Below are 22,745 nucleotides of genomic sequence, written 5' to 3'. Positions count from 1 at the left end.
AATCTTTTGTCCAAATCTCATTTCTAATCATTAAAGCAATTCTTTAGTTTACACAACTTTGCTCTTCTGCCATCAGGGAAGTGTACTCCAAAGCAATCTTTGAGGACAAGATCTTCTCTAAATGCTGATTTGTTAATATCAGATCTAAAAGAGAATTTCAGCTGACTTAGTGCTGCTTTAGAAGAATTCTGCTAGCTTTTGCACACAGATGTGACATAAGTATTTTCTAGGCAACAATGGGGGAATTGATTTCTAAACTTATTTAGTTTTTTTCTTTAGCAGCATCTCAGCTGGTCTGTCCTGCACTGAAACTCCAAGCTGTGGGTTAACAGCAGATCTTCAGAATTATCCCTGCACAGGCACTCACCATCCCTCCCTACAGGGATTCTGCTCATGCCATTTATCCCTTGCCAGCCTATCCTCATAGCTGGAAGGGACTGGAATATAATTTTAACCTATATATCTGGCAAGAAAGCAAAACCACTCAAACTTTTCTATCCTACCTGGGTTATTATATTGCTTTTCTACCATTCAAGATAAATGCCTGTCCATACTAAATTAAGCTGTGTGAGTAACATCTGCCAGGTGTGCTTCAGTGCTATATTCACAATTTTCTCAGGGGATGACTTCCACCTGCAATTACCATTTTGTGTTATTCTTGTACTTAAGTTAATACAGAATGTACAGCCCCTGGTATGTGTGTGATGTCCTTTGAGGAAAAGAATTTATCTTGAGAACTGCGTAGTGGCACAGCTCGCGTGCTTCTGTGACATTCAGGAGAGATGAAACTGTTAGCTGGTGCTGATCAGACAAGCACATAAGCCTGACTTTTAAAAAGGTTCTGCTGCGTTACTATATTTATTTTGTTGGAGCCACAGAAAAATGCATTCTTGTCAAAATGTGTTTTTAACAGGCTTTGCTTGCCATTCTTCTTGTGGGCTGGAAACTCAAATAGAAGCCTAATAGACATTTCAACCTAATCAACAACATTTATTTTCTAGGTCTAAGTCTAATTTCACCTTCTGGTTTATTCCTGACTGTCCTGGGGGACAAGTGAAATGAAATAAAATTACATGATGCTAATAACTTCACAGTCACTCTTAATGCACATATTTTCAAGTCTGTGCTCGGGAATAGATGGTACTCAAGGCATTGTGAGGTCCAGATGGCCAAAGGTAAATCAGGTTAATTTTACTTTTGTGATGTTCTGTAGGTGATGTCTGAACTTCCAAGAAGGGTTATTTATGTTGGAGAGATTGAACATGCTACACATGTGAAACACATAGAAAGTACACGACTGTCTCTCTTTGCCAGGTAGTTACTTACCTTTTATCCTCATTTTAGGTGCTTATGCCATTTCTTTCTTCTGCAGTAAAATACTTAAGGCCAACTGTTTTTATATAATTTTAATCTTCTTGTATCCTGACAGAGGTAGAATCATAGAATCCTTAAGGTTGGAAAAGACCCCCAAGATCAAGTCCAACCTTTGACCCTGCCCACTAAGCCATATCACTAAGTGCCATGTTCACTTGTTTCTTGAACACTTTCAGGGATGGTGATTCCACCCCTACCTGTGTTACAGGGTTTTGTTCTATTTTCATATCCCAGCAGTGCTTTTTTTTTTCATTAGTGTTTATTATTCCTCTCAGGCTTTATACTGTCATTATAGCAAAACTTGAATTTATCTAAGAGTACAAAAGTGAAGAAGTATTTCATAGCACAGAGGGGTTTTTATGTGAGTTTGCAGGAGCTCCAGATTTGCTGCATATTTCTGTAAATCCAGCTTTTGGTGTTTACTGTGTGTTTTTATGTGTTGCAATACTGAAAGGTTTCTCTGACTTCCACAGACATTTATTGAGAGCAGATTGTACCGTATCACAACCTTCACCCATAGCCAACACTCCCCTATACAGCACTTATGAGTCCTAGCAGGTAAAAACATGTCTCTGTGTAATAGTTTGGCCTCACAAGAAATCCTACTCTGATGTCACAGCTGCATCTGATGTGGTCCTGCAGCCAGGTCCTGCAAAGCAGATGCTGAGAACACTACCTGTGTATCAGTACCACTGAGCTCCTGAAAATCCTCACCATTTGAATTCCAAGAGCAAGCAGGGAAGGGTGTTGTTGCTTTTGTTGTTTCTCTTCTCTTTGCTCTTAGTGCACCTTGGCGCCAGAGCCTGGCTGTGTGAAGTGTGGAGGCTGAGGATGAGATCTAAAAGCCTGCTTTAAACCTGCACTCTTACCACTTGCTTTTAGAAGACTTTGGGTCAGGGAAGGCTATCACAGTCCTGTGACATCTGTCAGAAGTGTGGGTGTTGTTTGCAAAAAAAACCAGAGAGAAGACCAAGCCATATTTGATAAAACAGTATGTCAGTTATGTCAAAGTCCACAGCCACCAAATGGCCTTATCAAGTTTATTAGCACTGTGTATAATGTGCTACCATTCCAAGTTGCACAAAATTAGGGCAGTGGCCCTTACACATTTGAATACAGAACACAATGTGAAGTGGAAGTCAGGTAGGTATACATATATCATCTGTCGTACGTGCAGATATACATGCACCATCTGTCTCTTCTGCCAGTCAGAATAAATAAATTGTGTAGAGTCCATCTGTGGTCAAACTTCTTAGCTTCATAACTATAAAGTTTGGAAATATTTAATCTCTTTCACATCTAGTCATACCGACCAATAGGTGTGTTCTCTATGGTATAAAATAAATGTGAATTATTAGCTAGTACTATAGATTACCAGTAAATCATTTTTAAATTGAACCACTTGTGTGGACCTTGGTCCTGACCTGAGGACATAACCAGCAAGGTCAGTAATGACTCCAGCTCTGTTCACTGAGACAGGAAGTATCCAATGGCATTTTGGCATGTTGAAAGAACACTCCCATTCAACAGAGAAAGCTGGGGATGGAGCACAAGTTGGCCACACTCCTGGATCCTCTTCTCTTTCCTCCCACTGGGAGCACAGTGCAGTGGTAGCACTTAGCACATATTTTAGAGCAAGCCAACCATTTTTGAACAACAATTTATTTACATAGGCAAGGAGAAATAGCTTCTTGGCAACTGCATACATGCCAAATGCTGATTTTCTATTTTAACTTCTAGACACAATGGCAATTGGTTTGTTTGAAAGATGATGGATTATGAACTGAAGGGAGAGCTAATGAGGGGGCGGCAAACACAAGCCCAAATCTGCACTTTCCCAGTGCACTGCTTCACTTTGTGGCTTGGTGAAACACTTGAAAATGGGTTTGGGTCCAAAGAGCTTTAGAAATAACCAAACCAATTTATTTTTAGCTGCAAATATGGAGTAACTTTAAAATAGAAATGAAAAGCTGGACAATCCAGGAAAAAAAGGAAGAGTGTGGGAACCAGTCAATAAGGTTGAAACCCAGGCTGCCTTTGAGCATCTGCAGGGCTCCCTTTCTTCTTGCAAGGAGTTAGGAAGGGACAAGAAATGAAATCCATAAAAGGTGAATCACTGTTATTCACCAGCAATTAGCTTTGCCTATTAAAATTGTCAAGAATTACTCAGATGGTGTTCCTAGCACCACATGATTTAGGGAGTTAACAGGAGGTTGGCAAAAGAATACTCCAGCCATCCGTAAAAAAATAACCAAAAGACAACATGTTTCATGCCTCCTTCTCCAACACCACCTGGGTCCATCTCTTTTGCAGCCTTGGAGTAAATAAATCACAGCTCCTCTATCTCTGCCTTGGGATGAGGCTTCTTAAAATGGGAGAGCCATAGGTCTGCCCACATCTGGTTAGACAGTGTGTGTAAGAGGAAATAGTGGTGCAATTGCTTCACTTCTCCTCTTTTCTGCTCAGTGCTGGTGAAAATGGTTTCCTTGTTATGGCTTGTAGACTCCAGTATGCTGCTGTGTTGAAGCACAGGAGGGCTCAAATCTGACTCTTAAATAAAAAAGGTTTTGGTTCCAGCACAGCATGTTTGTAAAATATCTACTGACAAGTTAAAAACTGTTCCACATGGCCTGTAAAACATATGTTAAAAATTATGCATCATAGACCAGCTTTAAATTATTCATTTTTAATTCCTTCAGCCTTGAAGGGCCTTTAAACATTGACTACTGAGAAACAATCCTGCCACTGAGGGAACAGCTATAAAATAAAAATCTGGCTGCTTAAAAATATAGAGAAAAATGCTTTACCTAGGCACAGTTTCTGAATTTTAAAACATTAATACAGGGCTGGATCCCCACTTGGTGAAAGCTGATACAGCTCCTTTGAAGTCTGCATAACTATCCCCCATCAGCAGCTGAAAGCCCTGGCCCAGAGTTTAGAATAGATATAGTTTCTCTACATAAGACGACAAGCAAGATTTGCATGGTTAGTTCAAACTATTCCATATTCACTGAGCTGTTGAGGAAATACTGTCTGTGAAACAAATCCTGGATTCTTTCCCAAAACCGTCTAAATGACACTTGTTAGTGAAATGCTCTAGCATAAGGGGGATTGGCTCCAACATGCTGGGTTGGACCCTGCTGTAATTCCGATGGCATTATCAGAGAGCACTTGTTACCTCCACACTCACTGGGGTGCATCAGGGAAGCTGAGAGCATCTGAAGGAATTAAATGAGTGTAACACTGATATAACAAGGAGAAATAGGCTCCACGCTTGCTGCTTCAGGAGGATTTGGTCTAGTTCTCTGCTCTTGGCTCAGCCAGGTGCTGGCAGAGACCTGCAGATCTTCTCCATGCTCTGCGCTTCTCCATGCTACACCCATATCACTGCGTCACACCTCCCTGAGGCATCTCTGAGGCAAACACATTCCTCTTCTGCCTTGCTTTACAGAAAGAAGCCTTTCTGGGCAAACCCAGCCACTGCAGATCTCACCTCCATACCTCATCCTTGCAACTTGTAAGCAAGGTTGGTGTGGCTGGAGGGATGCACCATATCTTACCTCTTGTGTGCTCCAGAGAAATGGTGCAGAGACAGGACTGCAAGCACATGAAAAAAAAAAAGCGATTATCTCTCACTCCCTTTCTTCAGTCATAGAATCACAGAATATTTTGGGTTGAAAGGGATTGTGAAGATCATCTCATCTCAACCCTCTGCCATGGGCAGGGACACCTTCCACTAGACCAGTTTGCTCAAGGCCCCATCCAGCCTGGCCTTGAACACTTCCAGGGGTAGGGCATCCACAGCTTCTCTGGGCAACCTGTTCCACTGTCAACTTGATTAAGTATCATTAATTAGGACATTCTTGACTGCTGCGTTGAGCTTTCCTTGATACAACCTAGAGAAACTTTATGTGTTGTATGATGATAAACCAGCCGTTTTACTAGACACATTCTTTTTCTCTGTTGAACTCATGGACAGACCAGGTGTGGAACAACAGGTGGTGAAATGCAGAGCTCTCAGACTCTTCTTTCTCATCACTCTCCCACTCCCTCCCTCACCCCAGAAATGCTTGGGAGAAATCTCCAAACCTGATGCACAGCCCTATTACTGGTGAGCTGTTCTCCAGAGATTGTTTTTTGTAAACAGACCCACTTCACTATTACTGTGAAGCAAATGAAGCACCAAATTCAACCAATTTGCCTTAAAGTATGAGAGCATCAAGGCAAAAGGGTGACAGAGACACTAACAGATGATCAAATTGGAGCTTTCCATCCCACCTCCAGCAAGTGTCAAGCAGCTCCTGGGAAAAAGCAGTGAACAACTATTTAACAGACTGTTTCCACCACACAGTAATTCCTTGTACTGATACATTCCTCATAAAAGAAGACTAATGTGCTTTTTCTTTTTTTTTTTTTTTTATGCTCATTACTGTAGATTAAATCCCTTCCGAACCTTGTTTATGAAGGGTATAACACTATGCTGCTCTTCAGTATCCAGAGGGAGGATTTAGCTATGGGGTGAGTTCCTTGAAGGGCTTGTATGGGCTTGTGCTCCCCAAGCAGAAAGCTCAGGCTGTCCCAGGTGCTCTCACCGCATGCAAATGCCTGCACAGCGTGGTACACGATGTGACACCAGTCCAAATTCACACTCAAGCTTTTACTAATAGAACTCTATGGAAACAAGCTCAGTGGTGATTGATGAATTACAGCTCCTACATAGCACATTACAGTCTCCAGTGGAAGTACCTCGTGCTGGATTTAGTAAACCAACAACGTGGGCAGTTTTGGTAACTAGATTAATCACCTGTAAACTCATCTGCCTCACGAAGGGAGTTATGCACCGGCTGTCCAGTGTTAAGGAACATGTTTTTCAGCCCTCAGGAATGCATTCTCCCCTCTGACATGTGCTGTGCATGTTCACTGTGCATGTTTGCCTGCCTACGGAAGGGTGGAGGAGAGAAGATCGGAGATCATTTGCTTCTTTGGAGGTGCTGTAGCCCCCCCACTTCCAGTCATGGCCCCAGTCTTTACACATCTCATGGCTCCAGTCTTTACACACTGACACTAAAAAAGCCAGCATTATGTTGTCAAATAGTTTTAGCAGACACTTCATCACTTGAATGTATCTGTCTGGGGGATTCTTTAATGATGCTGCATTCTTTTTAATTCTACAGCTTTTTATAGTCACTTTAAAAATGTCTGATGCTGGACAGAAAGAAGAGGGCTGAAGTATCTCTTCTGTAAAAACAGACTGATCGGGGATTGTTCAGCCCAGAGAAGTCACTGGGGAGACCTTATAGCACCTTCCAGTACCTACAGGGGCTGCAAGAAAGCTGGAAAGGATTTTGTTTTGGTTTTTTTTTCTAAGGGTATGTAGTGATAGAACAAGGGGGAATGGCTTTAAAACAAAAAAGGGTAGGTTAAATTAGGTATTTGGAAGACATCCTTTCCTGGGCCGGGGGTGAGACACTGGAACAAGCTGCCCAGAGAAGTTGTGGATACACCATTCCTGGAAGTGTTCAAGTCCAGGTTGGATGGGACTCTGAGCAACCTAGTCTAGAGGAAAGTGTCCCTGTCCATGGCAGGGAAGTTGGAACTACGTGATATTTAAAGTCCCTTCTAACCTAAACAGATCTGACTCTGTGAACATCGACTATGCGCTATTTTTATTAGCGATGCCACTTTCTGCCCTGAGAAGCGCAGAATTTCTTTCCACTTTCCCTGCTGCGATCACCTTTGGGATCCACGCAGCCCAATTTCAGACACGGCAGCTTGGGGCTTGTGGGGAACACAGACATTCCTGGGAGGTGACCCTCTGGGGAGGACCCGACGAGAGCTGGATTTCACCCCGGCGGCGCTCAGGGGTGAGTCCGGGTTCGCATCGCACCTCTCCGCTGCGCAGCCCCGCTCGGTGGCCTGGGGAGGCTGATGGGAGGGGAATGGGGGGAGTGATGGGGGGAGTGATGGGGGGAGTGGTGGGGGGAGTGGTGGGGGGAGTGGTGGGGGGAGTGATTGAGGAGTTGATGGGGGGGTGAGATGGGGGGAGTGATGGGGGGTGATGGAGGGGGCTGATGGGGGGGGACAGAAGGAGGGGATGGAGAGGTTGGTGGGGGTCCGCCCCTCCCGGCCCGGCCCCCAGGAGGAGCCGGCGGGGCCCCGCGCCGTCCACGTGGCCGAGGGCGCGCTATATGAGCGGGCAGGAAGCGCCGGGGAGGGAGTGAGGGGAGGGACGGGGCGCCCGGAGCGGCTTGGTGGGCAGCGCCGGCAGACAGACGGACACACAGACAGCGCGGCGGCAGCCGCAGCAGCGACCATCCGTCCGTCCGTCGCCCCGGCCATGGGGCTGGGCCGCCCCCGGTGCCGTGAGTACCACGGGACCCCCCTCGCTCTCTCCCTGCCGCCCTCCTTCCTCCCCGCTTACCTGCGAATCCTCCGCTCCCCGCCGCCGCAGAAGGCGCGGTGGGAGCCTCCCAGCCTCCTGACTCCTCGTTCGGCTGTTGAGTTGTTGGGGTTTTTAAAAAATTATTTCTGTTATTTAGAAGCAGGGGTGGCCCCGGCGCTGGTGGAGCTCGCAGCATCCTCCGGTTCGGCGCCCCGGCACTCCGGAGCGGGGAGGCTGCGCCCTATCCAGCCGGGATTTCCCCGCTGGAGGGAGGCAGAGGGGAAACGGCGGGTGCCGGGGTGGGCTCCGGAGCAAGGGGTACCTTCGGGCGATGCTCGGGGGGCGACAGCGCCGGGAACCCCCCTCCGGCTGCCCCACGGAGGACCGGTCCTGCCCAGCGCCGCCGCCGGGTGGGAGCAGCGGGAGGGACCAGCCCGGCGGAGACCCGCCGATTGTTTTATTTTATTTCTTTCTCCCCTGGGTAGGCTATGTGGCGAAAGAGTAAAGCCAGTGTTACTCCGTTAGAGGGCAAAAAGCAGACTAGCTATTCTCGGTGTCCGCTCGCACATTCCTCCTTGCAGAATTAATTTCTAATGAATCATAACTAACCTTCGAGGTCAGCAGTTTGTTTTGGTGTACTTGGTATATTTATGTCAGTAGCAAACGTACATCCCGGGTCCTTCGTGTGATTGTGTGTAGTCCTGGCACAAACGAAAACAAGACAGCAAAAAATATGCCTTGATGTGTATATTTACTCATTTGAGGCACACAAGATTTTTCAGCTCTTTACAACGGTTGGGCTTGTATGTATCCAGTACATGGAAATAACTCGTTCACGTAATTGTAAGTCTGAATTATATATTTGTCTGCTGGGCACATATGTTGAAGGAAAAACCTCCCTAATTATGGATCTTTCAGAGAGATTGGAAGGGTGACAAAGCCCTTGTAATCTTTTGGGTCAATTTTCATAAGCTCCAAAGGCTCTCTTTGAAAAGGAAATTAAATTTCAGTGTACAAAAGGGACAGGAGATTCAAGGATATAAAAAAAAAAAGTCTCTTATTCTACTTTGATCTTGTCCTCAGGAGTTCATTTACTTTGGTTCTCTTCAGTGACACAAGTTGAAATGAAGAGTTGCCTTTAACTGGAGTCTTCCTGCCTCTTGGCATTTCGGAAGGTACTCAATTAGCAGCACAACTCTCCTGTATAGTATTTACACAGCTTCAGCTGGAGGGGTGGCTCTTTGTGAAGTCTCTGCGTGGAAATACTTGGCTTGTTATAAGCACAGCATCCTGCACCGGCCAGCACCTTCCACAAGCCAGTGTGTTCACCCCTCCCCAATTCTTCCATCCCTATCCAGAGCCGGTGGTGCTCTGCCCACTGTTCGCAATGCCTCCACAGAGCTGCTCTCATGTTAGAAGAAGTTGTGGCTGGCCCTGGGCTCCCTTTCCTGCTTTCAGCAGAAGAGGGATGGTTATCTGCAGGGCATGGCTGTGCTTAAGGTCCTTTCTGGGCTTAGTTGGGAACCTGATGGTTTTTAATCTGCTTGAACACATGTGCAGACAGTGGCTGGGGGTAAAGGAGGGAATGATTGGGTGTGGATAAAAGGAGTGGATGTGTTTATTAGTTAATTGTATGTGTTTTCTTGATTATCCTCAAAACAACAAACCTCCAATACAGGTCTGTGGTGCACTTGGTGCTCTGTTCCTCTGCCAGTTTCTCACTTAATTTACTCTGTTTTGGTGCTGCCGTAGGGTAACATTTCAGTGTCAGGAGGTTTAAATCCTGTACCACAACAAAGTCCCAGTCTATGGTTTTGCCAAACCAGCTTTAAAGTTACCACTAAGTTTTTAAAGTGCAGTTCTGCTAATACACATTTATTTTACCTTTCTGCTTAGTAGGGTGTAAAATCATTGTCTTTGAAAGTGCAAAAGAAGAGAGATATTGCATGAGTTATTCTTTTGGCTCGCTCACTTGGTGCACAATCTGATTCTGCAGGGGAGACATCGAGTTGCCCTGTTTGTATGAATTTGTCACACATCCCAGCCAGAAATGAACTTGAAACCTTCTTTGCAGTTTTTCTTCCAAACTTGATTATACTGCTAATGGTGATGGCCTCTCAATTGAGGGAGGTCACTTTTCAAACTAAACATAATTTTATAAAATACTTGGTATGTACTTATCAATTTTCTTTTTTTGTTTGTGTAAAACTGGGTGCAACTTGAGAGGAAATTAAGGTCATGCAGACGGCAGTTCCATCTTCTAGGTTATAAAAACATCATTTATGTCAAGTGCATTGCAAATGCTGCCATTAAATGATAGTAGAAATAAATTTTTATTTGGAACATCTTTTACACCTATTTTCAAAAGTGTAGTGAAGCAGAAACATGCTTTTAAAAAGCAAAAGAGAGAGAGCAAACTCAGCTCCACAGCATATTTCAAGTGCTGTTAATCCCACCACCTGGTGGAGCTTTTCATGGCTCTAGCTGAGGGAACTCTGAAAAGGATGCATTTTTTGTCCTGTTTCAACACAGTCACATGCCACATGTGGAGTTTCTTTAACTTTTTTCTTTTTCATACCAGACTTAATTAAATTTCTATATCTTCTGTATCCTCTGTACTTTGCAGAAGGCAGCATAGGACTATTGGTGTCTCATCTGAAGCAGCAGATAGATGAACTGATGAAGTGGGGGATAAAGGTTTTGCCTACAAGTACTCCTTAAGTGGAAGAATTAATTTTAATAACCATCCCCTCTTCCAAGATACTCTGGTGGAACCTCTCAGCACAAGCCCAGTTAGCTTTGCACTAATAATTTTTATATTTTTATATAAATATTACTATAAAATATTTTTTTTACTATAAAATATTTGCTAAACAGCCTGTGTTCAATCAAGCTTGCAAGGAGAAGAGAGGCAGATGCATTTTGAGCTGATCTGAGATTACTGATGTAGGCCATTAAAACATGGGAGTGAATTCCAGGATTTAAAGTGAAGTATGACAGACATACTTTTCCCCTCTCTGCCACAGTCTTGCCTGACTGCATCAAAGCCTGTCTGTTATGTTCATGGTATGCCGCCTAAATTGATAAACCCAAAATCCAACTCAGAGGTATGTAAGCTGAAAGTAAACTCTGGACTTGCCTGTCAACTCACAATTCAGAGGAATTGCTTACAACAGAGAAAGCTCTTTGACCCATATAGACATTTCCTGTGCAAGAGGTGGAGCCTTGCAGGCAACATGCTGTTGTAAATATATTGCTCTTTTTGCCATAGTGCCTGTGGCAGCAGCCAACAGACCAGTGGAGGCCATGGCTGGCCTAGGAATGTGACAGCTCCTATCCACTTGCCAGTCCTGGCAGGAATGGTGTGCCTGGTGCCACGGGTGGGATGGACAAATGCCTTTGCAGCCCACCCAGAGCATGTCTGCAACCCTCTCTGGGTTAGCTTGGTGTTTGAGGACTGATTCATCACCTAACAAGTATCTGCTCCAGGAGCTGGGAATCTCCTACCAGGCTTCAGGGAACTTGGCTTCTCAACCACAATCTTTTAGTGCTGTTTGAACTGCCCTGGACAATCTGTCTTTGCCTTCTGGAGCCAGTACAGAAAGATATGACTGTCTGACACCAACAACCTGGTGTTGTATTAGAGACTTCAGGAGGGTGGGTTTGATGTCCAGGGTATCTTCAATGGCACCTAAAATGTGTTTGGCAACTGGATGGACCCTATGTGAGCTGTGTGTGTTGTCTGGGTACAAACATCTATCTTATGAAATAGATAACCTTATCAACATAAGTGGTCTCTATTTAGGGTGTATGTCTGTTAGTTGTTCACAGTTGTCACTTCTTGTGACCCCTCTTGCCCTGATAAGGGCTCTGGGCTGACCTGGCGCTAATTAACAGCAGCCACAGAGGAACTGCTGTCACCCTTTTGTTCACCTTTCCCACTCACCCCAGCTTCCTCTTCCCACTGGTGCCAAGTGTCCCATGCTCTGGTCTGCAAGTAGCAAGCTCAAGTCACTTTGTGTAAAATGTCCTGTAAGACTTTCAAAAGCTCTTTTAAGGCAAGGCTGCACAATCCCTTCAAGCTGTGAAATAGCTGTGGAATGTGGAAAATGGGGGTCTTGACAGACAGGGAGCTCTTTTTGTAGAAGAAACTCCCCATAGTATTGGTGGAAGCTTGCTCTGAAGCATGAGTTAAGATTAGGAATGTCATCAATTGTAAAGACTGTAGTAATTGTTAAAATGCAATTCTGGGAGAGAGGAGGGCGGAAAGCAATTCTTTCCTGGCTTTGCTGCACTTGGAACTGCCTGTGATTAAGTTGTTTCATCTGGACTGATGTGCACATCCTTCCTTTGGGGGAGGAAGTTTTGTGCCCTCTGTACAACATGACAAAACCTTTGAGCAGGGAGGAGTTGTACTATTTCAGGAAACGTGTTAACGTCATCAAGCCGCATCTGTTTTTCTAGGCCAATCCCACAGCTATTTCTGCCAGGCAATTGCAAGGTATCCTGGAGTGCAAAAGAGACACAACTTAAGTGGTTGAAACCTGCACCTGGTGACTAACGTTTGAAGTGTGGCTTTCTTGCTCTGAGGACATCATCTCAACAGATTTTTTTGTTTGTTTGTTTTTTGTAGTGACTTTTCCATCTCTTTGGAAGTCCTTTGTCCCAGCACATTTTCAGTGCAGGCTGAAGCACCCTGTAGTGCAGGCTACAGCACTCTGTAGCTTTCCATCCCAAAGGATTTGAGTGGAGGACAAGGAGGAATGGGTGACTGGTTAGAGCCCACAGGGTCCAAGCACAACATTTCCCACCTTGCTGGTGCCTGACACAGGGCTGCTGCTAGCATGGAGGTGACCACACATACTCTTGGTGTCCCCAAAACTCCTACAGGGGATCACTCCTTCTCCACCCCTTTGGAGGACTGTTCTGCAGAGTAAAAACTGGCACAGTGACACTGAGATATTAAGTCTGATGCAATTTTAAAATGTCTCTGGACTAAATAATTGCTACTGACATTTTCCCAGGATCAGTGGAGTTTTAGATTTTTTTATTTTTGTTTTTAGAGCTTTGGTAAACCAGTGCAAAACAAAGGTTGTTCCTTTTAAAGGACACTATGTTATTTCTAGAGGCTGGATCTTCCATCAATGACTTAATCTTACTTATCTAAAATACTTTGTGTGCTGACACATCACAGTGCTGTACCAGCTTGAAAAAGAAATCTAATTCTATCAAATCTGCCAGCTCAGTTAATATGACCCTGCCAGGGAAGCATAAGGCATCACCTCTATTTTTTTAGGGAGGAATCAGATTCCCACTCCCAGCTCAAATTCAAAGTACAGTACATGTGGCCCGATTTGAATTCTTTTTAAAAAAATTTTAAGATATCTTCTTGCATCCTAGCATGCAAAACCGCAGATCAGATTGGAAGATGTCACCTGAATATTTGGGTCGAAACACAGTAGTTTGATCCTACAGACAGTGTTTTGGGATTAGTCTTGAAGCAGAGACCTGTGTTACTTCACCCTGAGACTTCTACAAACTCATGTGTAAAGAACATTGTGTAGGGCTACCTGCAACTTGATTCAGAGCTGACCTGACAGTTTTTGTCTCTTTTCTGATGCTCTAGAGTGCATCCAAAGCTGCCAGGGTGTGATAACGACACCCATGACTGTACCTTAAATTCTTTTAGCCTGATGAGATATGGTGATGCCTTTTACAGAACTTGCAGCCTGCATTAGTGCAAGACTTCAGCTGTAAATGCTATTGCTTTTTGCATCTAATGCTTTCTCTTACTAGAACTTGACTTAAATCAGTTTGTGCAGATGATCTGACTTTGATTTTTTTTTTTTTTTTTTGGTGACAATACTGAGAAAAATACACACTTACATTGAATCAAAGCAATCTTTAGTTGAGCAATGGCAGGTCAAAATAATTACAGCTTTGATAAAGTGAGGCATTGTTGCTTTTAGATTTACTTTATTCTATGTCCATTTCAAACTCTCAGGTAGTCAAAATTACTCATTTTGAAAGAATCAAGTTTGCCTTCAGAGATGTCAGAATGATTCCTCTGAATTTGATGTGACCTGCATTGTTGCCGTTTGTCAGCCGATGGCAATCCCGATATTATACCTGAATTTGGGGTTTTGTTTCTGTTCTCTTTGAAACTGTTTTTGTAGTAAACTTATTATTCTTTGGAAGATTTACCCTGTTTTTCTCTTCAAGTAAAAAAAAGGGATCTCTCCTGCTCCTCGGTCTAGTGCTTATTAGAAGGATTAGAACTCTTCCTTCTTGATCTCTTTTCAGCTCCCTATCCTCTGCTTTTCCCCTTCAGTTAAAATCTGCCTTTATTGAGAAGCAATGACTTTATGATCAGATCTCCTGTGGCTTCACTCTGACTGTTGCAAACAGACCTGCTGCTCTTCTCAAGCAGCTGGCTTAATTGTAGCTTAAAAATTCAACCTTATGAAGTGAAAATGAACTACTGCTTGCCCTCTATCCCGTTAACAAATGTTCAGCTTCAAACTTCACACTCCAATACTGAGGTCTACCTAATATCTCCAGGGACCAAGCAGTGGCACTGGTGGGATCACAAGCACGTAGATACTAAATTTGCAGGCGGGACAGAGAGGCATGTACAGCAGCTGAGAATGCCACAGCCATTGGAACTGTGCAAGTTATCATGGAGTAATAGAATATCCTTTGTTGGAAGGGATGCACAAGGATCATTGGACTGGCCCTGTGCAGGACATCCCAAGAATCCCACCCTGTGCCTGAGAGCATTGTCCCAGTGCTTCTTGAACTCTGTCAGGCTTGGTGCTGTGACCATTTCCCTGAGGAGCCTGTTCCAGTGCCCAGCCACCCCCTGGCTGAAGAACCTTTTCCTGATATCCAACCTAAACCTCCTCTGCCTCAACTTCAGGCCATTCCCTCAGGTCCTGTCATGGTCACCAGAGAGAAGAGATCAGTGCCTGCCCCTCCTCTTCTCCTCATGAGGAAGCTGTAACCACAGTGAGGTCTCCCCTCAGTCTCCTCCAGGCTGAACAGAGCAAGTGACCTCAGCTGCTCCTCATACGCCTTCCCTCAAGGCCCTTCACTGTCTTCATAGCTCTCCTTTGGACACTGTTATATTTCTCTATCTTTCTTGTATTGTGTTGCTGTTGTGATGTTATGGTGAGGTTATCTCTTGTGCTCTGGAGGTTGTGCTGTGATGGCAACACAGAAATGAAAGGGAAAACTGCATCCTCTTTGTAAAATATTAGGTGTTAAACAGACCCTTGCAAACACTTCTCTTGCTTAGGAAGGCAATATTGAAATGTAAACTGGCTCTTACAAAATACAGAAACCAAAGTTGTCTTTTCTGGTGCTAAGAGGAGGAAAACAATTTGGGCGGGTAGTGTGGGGATGCTTTATAAATTTGGTAAAGGGTGGCTCCTTTCCCTTGGGCTACCAAAAATGCCTATGGTTTGGCTTACTGATGTAAGTGGAGACTCTGCAGTGGATTCATGGAGAAAATCTGGGCAGGGGACACAGCTGTGGGGTCAGAGGATATGGCTTTGCTTTAAGATCTCTTCTACAGGCAAAAGGCATCAGCTTCACCAAGGTAATTCTGATGTCTGCAGTGTGGTGATGTGAGGTGCCCATGGAAATACAAAGTGTGTGTGAGATACTGAGAACTTCTTCAGAGCTTCAGGAGTTTTTTCTAGTTTCATCTCCATTTCTCTCCTTCCTGAGTAGACACTGAAATGTCCTTCAGTCCTGCTCTTCAGGTTTTTTCCCTGTTGTGGTTTAAACCCCCCAGACAGCAACTAAGCCCCACACAGCCACTCTCTCACTTTCCCTACTGTGGGAGAGAACTGGAAGTGTAAAAGTAAAAAAACCTCATGGGTTGAGACATTGAATATGTAAAGCACAAGCTGTACATGCCAGCAAAGCAAACTAAGGAATTCACTCCTCACTTCCCATGGGCAGACAGGTGTTCAGCCATCCCCAGGAAAGCAGGGCTCCATCCCACATAATGGTAACTTGGGAAGATAAATTCCATCACTCTGAATGTGCTTCCCTTTCTTCTTCTGCTCCCACCATTGTATGCTGATCATGATGCTGTGTGATATGACCTTGGGTCAGTTGGGGTCAGCTGTCCTGGCTGTGTCCTCTTTCAGTTCCTTGTGTACCCCCAGCCTCCTTGCTGGTGGGGTGGGGTGAGGAGCAGAAAAGGCCTTGGCTCTGTGTAAGCTCTGCTCAGCAATAATGAAAACATCCCTATGTTATCAACACTTCCCAGCACAAATCGAAAACACAGCCTCATACCAGCTACTGTGAAGAAAATAAACTATCCCAGCCAAAACCAGCACAGTCCCTCTTTTGCATGTTCTTCTTCTCATCAGTCCTTTTTCCTCAAATTCTCCTTGCTTGAAGAGAACGGCCTCTTCCTGCAGCTCCCACCAACCCCCTTCCTTTCCCATGCTTTGTTCTCTGTGTGCCAGGATGAGTGAACCAAGAGAGCAGGAGAGCTGGGGATGCTTAAACTTTGCATCTGAGGACAGGTGTGTGGTGTTGGGAGGACACATTTGTGGCTGAGAACTTGGAGTGAGCTTGGAGAGACAAGGCCTGCCCCTTCTCATCTCTCTGCTCCAGACTTTCCAGCTGCGAAGAACGGTATTTCAGTTTTCTGGAGGTTTAGTTCAGCCTGTAAAGGGGTTGGAGACTCCAGTAAAGATGTAAATGTTGCCCTTCTGACCAACAGCTTGATTTTTGAACTATGAAAGTAAAAGGAAATCTACCTTATGGAGAAAAGAGCTTTAGAGAAGGGATTCACTCTCTGCCACTCCATTGAGTGGTGCAGTCATCAGAGATGTGTAAAAACACAGCTGATGCAATATAAATCATCTATATTTGTTTTGTTTACTACAATGAGGTCATCATCATAGTGCTACAAGGATTGTGCAATTTGGTGCTTTATCCATGTGGCTGTTCATGCACTGCTTTTGCTTGCCTGGATCCTAAGACCTTACAGAGGAAAATAAAGTGTCATTGACTCACTGTGGCTGTCACAGCAGATTTTCTGTTAAAAAGTATGCAAAAATAGATATGCAAAAGTAAAAACTGGTTCAGACCTGGAGCTGTAGAGAAAAAGCCTGTGCTGTGGTGTCAGGATGTGTGAAATAGCAGCATCTTCACAACTTTGTGATAGAACTATGGGGATGCTGGAGCACAGCTGTCCTTCATCCCGCTGTTAAATCCATGTCTCTCCGGTTCAAAGACAAGGATGTTGTGTGGGACAGTGTGTCAGATGCTGTGAGCAAGTTCAGGTAGGTGATGCCAAGGGCTCTTCCCTCATCCAGTAGTGTTGTAAGACCCTTGTATAAGCCCATTTTAGAAGGCCACCAGATTTGTCAGGAACAATTTGATGTAGCGCTCACAATTCAGACAGTTAATTACACTGACAAAAGTTGGGTGTTAATGCCCAGGTAAGACCCTGATTTGTGTTTCTCCAAAAGCTCTGCAACTCGGCTGTGTAAAACACCCAATTCTTCAAGCAGAAATTACCTCAAGCAACTGGTTGTGAGGCCAAAGAGCAAAGGAGCAGGAGATGGATACTGGCTGTTGAAAAATACAAGGTTATTGAAAAATAAAAGGTGATGCAGTAATTGCAGAAGTGGCTAAAACATTTTGCTAGCAGCAATGAAACAAAGGAGTTTAGGATAAGCTGCTTCTCCACAAGGCAAAAGTCTCCTGCTGCTGCTGAGTTAAGTATTGGCAGAGGATGTTGCTACGTAATTGAAATTCATTTTGGAATGTTTTTAATAGAGGAAAAAGATGGAGGTCTGTATGGAAAAGAATCAATATGTCAGAATTACTAATCCAGCTCCTTTGGAGGGGGATGTCTGTTTCACAGAGCACCAGAAGAGGCTGCTTGTTTCTTCCTCTGTTGCCACCTGACCTGCAGCTGCTTTAGGAGAGGGGCTCATTTGCTGAGCTCTGCTTCTGCTGTCTTAGAAGGAGGACACACACTCTTCCTTTGCCTGTAAAAGCTCTGGGTGAAGATTCTATCATAGAATCATTAAAGTTGGAAAAGATCTCTATGATCATCACATCCAACCATCAACCTACCACCACGTTTACCATTAAACCATGTCCTCAAATGCCACATCCACACACTTTTTGAACAATTGCAGGGATGGTGACTCCACTGCTCCCCTGTGCAGCCAGTTCCAATGCTTTACAACCCATTTAATGAAAAATAAGTCCTAATATTCAATCTAAACTTCCCCTGATGCAACCATTTCCTCTCATCCTGTCACTTGTTACCTGAGAGAAGAGACCAACTTCCACCTGGCTACAACCTCCTTTCAGGTAGGTGTAGAGAGAGAAGGTCTCCCCTTAGCCTCCTTTTCTCCAGGTTAAATGCCCCCATCTCCCTCAACTGCTCCTCACAAGACTTGTATTCCAGCCCCTTCACCAGCTATATAAAGCTAAAATTCTACCAGATTAAGGCAGAAGTGCTCAGTGTAGCCACTGTCTCTGCTGTTCCTTGGAGAAAAGCTTCCCACACTCCAGGGATAGTAGCCATTTTTCCCTTTGGCTTAAAATACCCAAGTCATGTCTGTGGTGACTGTTGTCACACTAACTGAGAAACAATCCTAAGAAATTTGCCCCTTTTTCAAGTTATTACTTTGGAAAAAGGACAGTTGTCTTGTGGGGACAAGACAGACCAAGAGTTATATCTTAGTGCAGCAGGAAGCAGTCCTTTGATCTTCCTCAGGCAAGCTGTCAGACACTCACACACCCAGCTTTTCTTATTTTGTGTGTGTGAATTTTTGAAGAAGTGTTGCTCAAAATGTCTTTCCCCTGATTTATCTTACCCCATGCAAACTTAGAGGTTCTCTGTAATTTATGAAATGAATCCACCAGGCACAGCTCCATTTTGGAAAATGGCTTTTCATCAACGTGTAACTCTCCCCAGAGGCTGTTCTTAGAGCCGCTAGCCACACTGTTGGCATGTGTCTGAATTTGTAAAATAATAAGTCTGGCTGTTGTCTGCCAGTACAATTTTTACACCTTTACTGCCTTGCTTGGGACTTTAGTGGCTCTGATATGCAGAAGATATCAGGGTGTATCTTCAGTGAGGACCTTCTCGTGGAACAAATGAGCTGGAACAAGACCCCAAGACAACTTGATGCACTTCCTTTAGGAGTTCCAGGCTTGCTTGGCCGAGGGGCACACCCTGAGGGTGGGATTGGCAGGGTGGCATGTAACCCTTCCCACTCTGGGAAGACACCAGCTGGCTTTACAAGGCAGGTCTTCTGTAGGGAGAAACTTGGTGCCATTGGGACTGGTGCATCCTGCTGCGCTGCTGGCACCCTCCTCTCCTCACTTAAACAGTGAGATGTGGCACACTGCCACTGGTGCCCAAGGGTTAAGTTAAGGGCAAAACTGGGAGAGATTCACTTGTTTTGAAAAGTATCTCTTTCAATCTCATCTCTACCAAGGCAACCCATCCAAATTTGCCTTTGTTATTTTTGTATCTGATCAGGCTTCATTTGGCAACTGTAGTTCTTGGAGCTGGAAATTCTGTTATTAGGGCACTGACACTTTTCTGAATATTAAAAACCTCTTGCATTTATAGCTGTCAGAATCAATCTTTCAGATCTCCCCATCCAGCTGCCATACTCCCTTGTGAGCTGATGGCTACTCCTGGGCAGGTAAGTGGCCACATTGTTTTACCTGGCACCAACAATATTGACTTCCAAGGAAATGAGGGTGTTTCTGCATCTCAGATCAAGTCCTGTGTTTTGTTTAGGATACTCTCTTCTGTCAGAAACAGATGCTGCGTAACAGTTTGCCCTTTCTTCAAGAGAGAATAGGGTCATGCACAGTAACCTTGAGTACAGACTTGTCATGTCTAGTGAGCTCATTAGGGCTTGATCTGCTCATTACCTGGAGACTATTGAAGGCAAGACCAAAATATTTCAGAAGTCAGTGAGGGCAGCATGCATCCCTCTGAGTGAGCATGGGAATATTGCTCACCACATGTATTTGAACTGATGGCTGAAGCTGACATCTGCTTACTGAGGCTTACAAAGCTTGCGGCTTCTCATAATCTGTAAAACACATGGCATTTGTATGAACAGGCTTGTCAGTTGTAGTTCCCGTACCCAAAGCCAGCAGGACTCTTCCATCTGTATAGCAGAGCCCTTTCCTTAGAGCTATCAGTCATCACTCTCTAAGAGTCCAGCTAACGTGAATAAAAATAAAATTTTCTTTCTTATACTTCCCTTCCCCAAGGAAATTCTTTTTTATGTGGTGGCCATTGCCAGTCCACTTATAGCTCCTATTGAATTTCAACTTCCTGTTCAAAATTATTGGGAAGTGAGATGTTAACAAGATATTCTTCCTCAAAGGCCACAGAACAAAGGATCCTTATCAGCAGTACATGGTGAAAGATTTCAAACCTGATGAGTGATCTTTAAGGCATGCAGTAGGCCTGCAGAGATTGTCTTGGGTGAGTTAAAATTGGTTTGGATTTTTTTTCAGGAGGTGCTGAACAAAGCCACAGCACTGGCATGTTGCTTTAAAGGTGTCCTTCAGCGTGCCCAGTCTGCTATTTTAGGAGGTGTAAGTGACGTAAACATCATGGCAGAGGGACTAAACCACTTGTTGTGGTTTAACCCCAGCCAGCAACCAAGCACCACTTGCTCACTCCCCCACCAGCTGGATCATGGGAAGAATCAGAAGGGTAAAAACTGGAAAACTCATGGGTTGAGATAAAGACAGTTTAATAGGGAAAGCAAAAGCCATGCACACAAACAAAATGAGGAAATAATTTCCTGCTTCCCATGGGCAGGCAGGTGTTCAGCCACCTCCAGGAGCGCAGGGCTCCATCACACATAACAGTGACTTGAGAAGACAAATGCCATCACCCCAAATGTCCCCCATTCCTCCTTCTTCCCCTCACTTTATGTATTGAGCATGATGTCACCTGGTCTGGAATATCCCTTGGGTCAGTTGGGGTCAGCTGTCCTGGCTGTGTCTCCTCCCAGTTTCTCTTGGACTCCCAGTCTCCTCTCCACCATGCCAGTATGAAAACCACCCAAAACAGCCCCGTACTGCCCCAAATCAGACACCACTGCACACCAAATGGAATGGTGTTTATGCAGGCTCATGCTATCCTTCTCAGTGGGTAACTTCATAGTTCCCCATCACTTGTGGGATTTGTATCTTGATCTAAATAGGATGGAGATTTGTCACTTGGCCTCTTTCACCAGGATTTTCTAGGTGCACATTCAAACCAGTGTGTTAGCAGGAATGCACCCACAGGTATTCTGATGACAAAAGTTAAATCCTTTTGGTTTAGTTGAACAGAGATGCACCTTTCATTAAGGTGGTGACTTGGTTTCTGAGTTTACCTAAAAATAAACCAGGTGCTGACTGGCATGCTTATATTTCCATTGCTTGACCTATCAAAGGACACAGTGGCAGGGAAAGGACACAAGTAACTTTCAGATGACATTTCATTAATTTGTAACAATGATGCAATTTCCGTTGAGATGCTTCCTGAGGATGTTGCAGGCATCCGTCAAAGGCTCTGCTTTTTCTTTCCTTTGATATATGCCCGGAACCAGAGACAGATGCTGTAAAATGGAGTGATTAAATGTGTTGATTTCTTGTAAAAAATGGTTACTGTAGTTCATTTCATAGTTTGGGGGTAAGGGGGATCTTTAAACGTGTATTTGCTCTGCTTGTGTAATTTGAGGGTGGCCTGTTTTCTCTTTTTTTTGGTGTTGGTTTGTGGAGGGTTTTTTGGGTTGGGTTTTTTCTTTCTAAAGCACAAGACTTATTTAAGAACTTTGTAGGCAAAAGTATTTTGCAATGCCAAACATCTTCTGTTGGGTGTTCAGAGTAGCAGTTTCCTTCTCTTTCAGCTCAGGGTACTTTAGACAGAATGGGAGAAGGATATGAAGGAGAATTGCTTTGTACTTAGCAGAATTAGGATAAACCCACAAGCACATGGTTTGTACTTTTTAATTCCAAGAGCCTGAATCTGATCTCACTCCTACTAATCTCTAAAGGGATTATTCCTGTTTACACCATACTGAATGAAATCAGAATCTGGCTCTGAAAGCCTGTTTGTACTTCAGACATTGTCTCAAGGCAGCTGACCTGCAAATATGAAAAGGAGACCTGAGTTCCTGTGGGTTAACTGTTTAAATTTGTCAAGCTAAGTTGACTACAGCTTGCTTTGCAGGGAAGTGATACTGCAAAACCTCAGGCTAGAACCCATTTACCTCTGTTGGACTTATAGGAAGTAATCAGAGGACCCTCTTTGGTACAACGCAGTGCTCAGTATTTGCATAGCACCTTTCATCTGAGGATATTAAATAACTACTTCATTGCAATTCTGGAAGCTGTTCAGCCAGACAAATCTCTTTAATGACCTGCAGTGACTCTGGCTGCTAGCAGTGAAGCAAAAATAAGTTAGTACATTGAGTCTCTGGTCATGAGTGGCATCTGTAAGAAGAGGTCTGCAACCTAGAACAGTGTGAAGCTGTTAGCTGAAAGTACTGGGCTTTCTGGAGTAAAGGCTATGGCATTAGCTGCTGAGAAGAAAATTGATTTTTATTAGCACAGTTCAGTTGGTGTTCACTGAGACAGCTACCAAAAGCAAATGTACGGTTTCCAGGTGGGAAAGAAGAGGTTGCCTCTAAATCATCATGCCTACTCCTTTACAGCCCCAAATTAATATTCTTTGTTCATATTTTAGTTGTCTATGTGCTCATTTCTAAGGCTGTGTTTATATGTGGATTTAAAGGAAAGTTGAAAACACCTTTTCATGGGGCTGCTCTAAAGGAAACTGGTGTACTATTATATACCTGTGCATATTCTCAAATGAACACATCACACTTGTCATTGCTGCAAAGCACAGTTTTGGTGTAGTGACACATTTGCACAGTGTTTGAACACACTAAATGCAGCCATACAATGGGAGCCA

At 44.2% G+C, this 22,745-nt stretch overlaps 1 protein-coding gene across 1 annotated transcript in view; it reads left to right on the top strand.

The window, feature by feature from the left end:
* The first annotated feature begins 7,588 nt into the window (after positions 1-7,588).
* ST3GAL1 (ST3 beta-galactoside alpha-2,3-sialyltransferase 1) overlaps positions 7,589-22,745 on the top strand; it is a 78,447-nt gene continuing 63,290 nt past the window's right edge. The window contains exon 1 of the mRNA XM_042035737.1: positions 7,589-7,736. The gene's annotated coding sequence lies outside the window, so the exon portion shown is untranslated. The remainder of the gene's footprint in view (positions 7,737-22,745) is intronic.

Source organism: Corvus kubaryi, unplaced genomic scaffold (assembly GCF_017639235.1).
Source record: "Corvus kubaryi isolate FWS band 111438036 unplaced genomic scaffold, C.kubaryi_AGA036_p1.0 37385, whole genome shotgun sequence".
NCBI classification, from domain to species: domain Eukaryota; kingdom Metazoa; phylum Chordata; class Aves; order Passeriformes; family Corvidae; genus Corvus; species Corvus kubaryi.
Note: the sequence above shows the minus strand (reverse complement) of the source record. Positions and strands in the feature narration are given on the sequence as shown.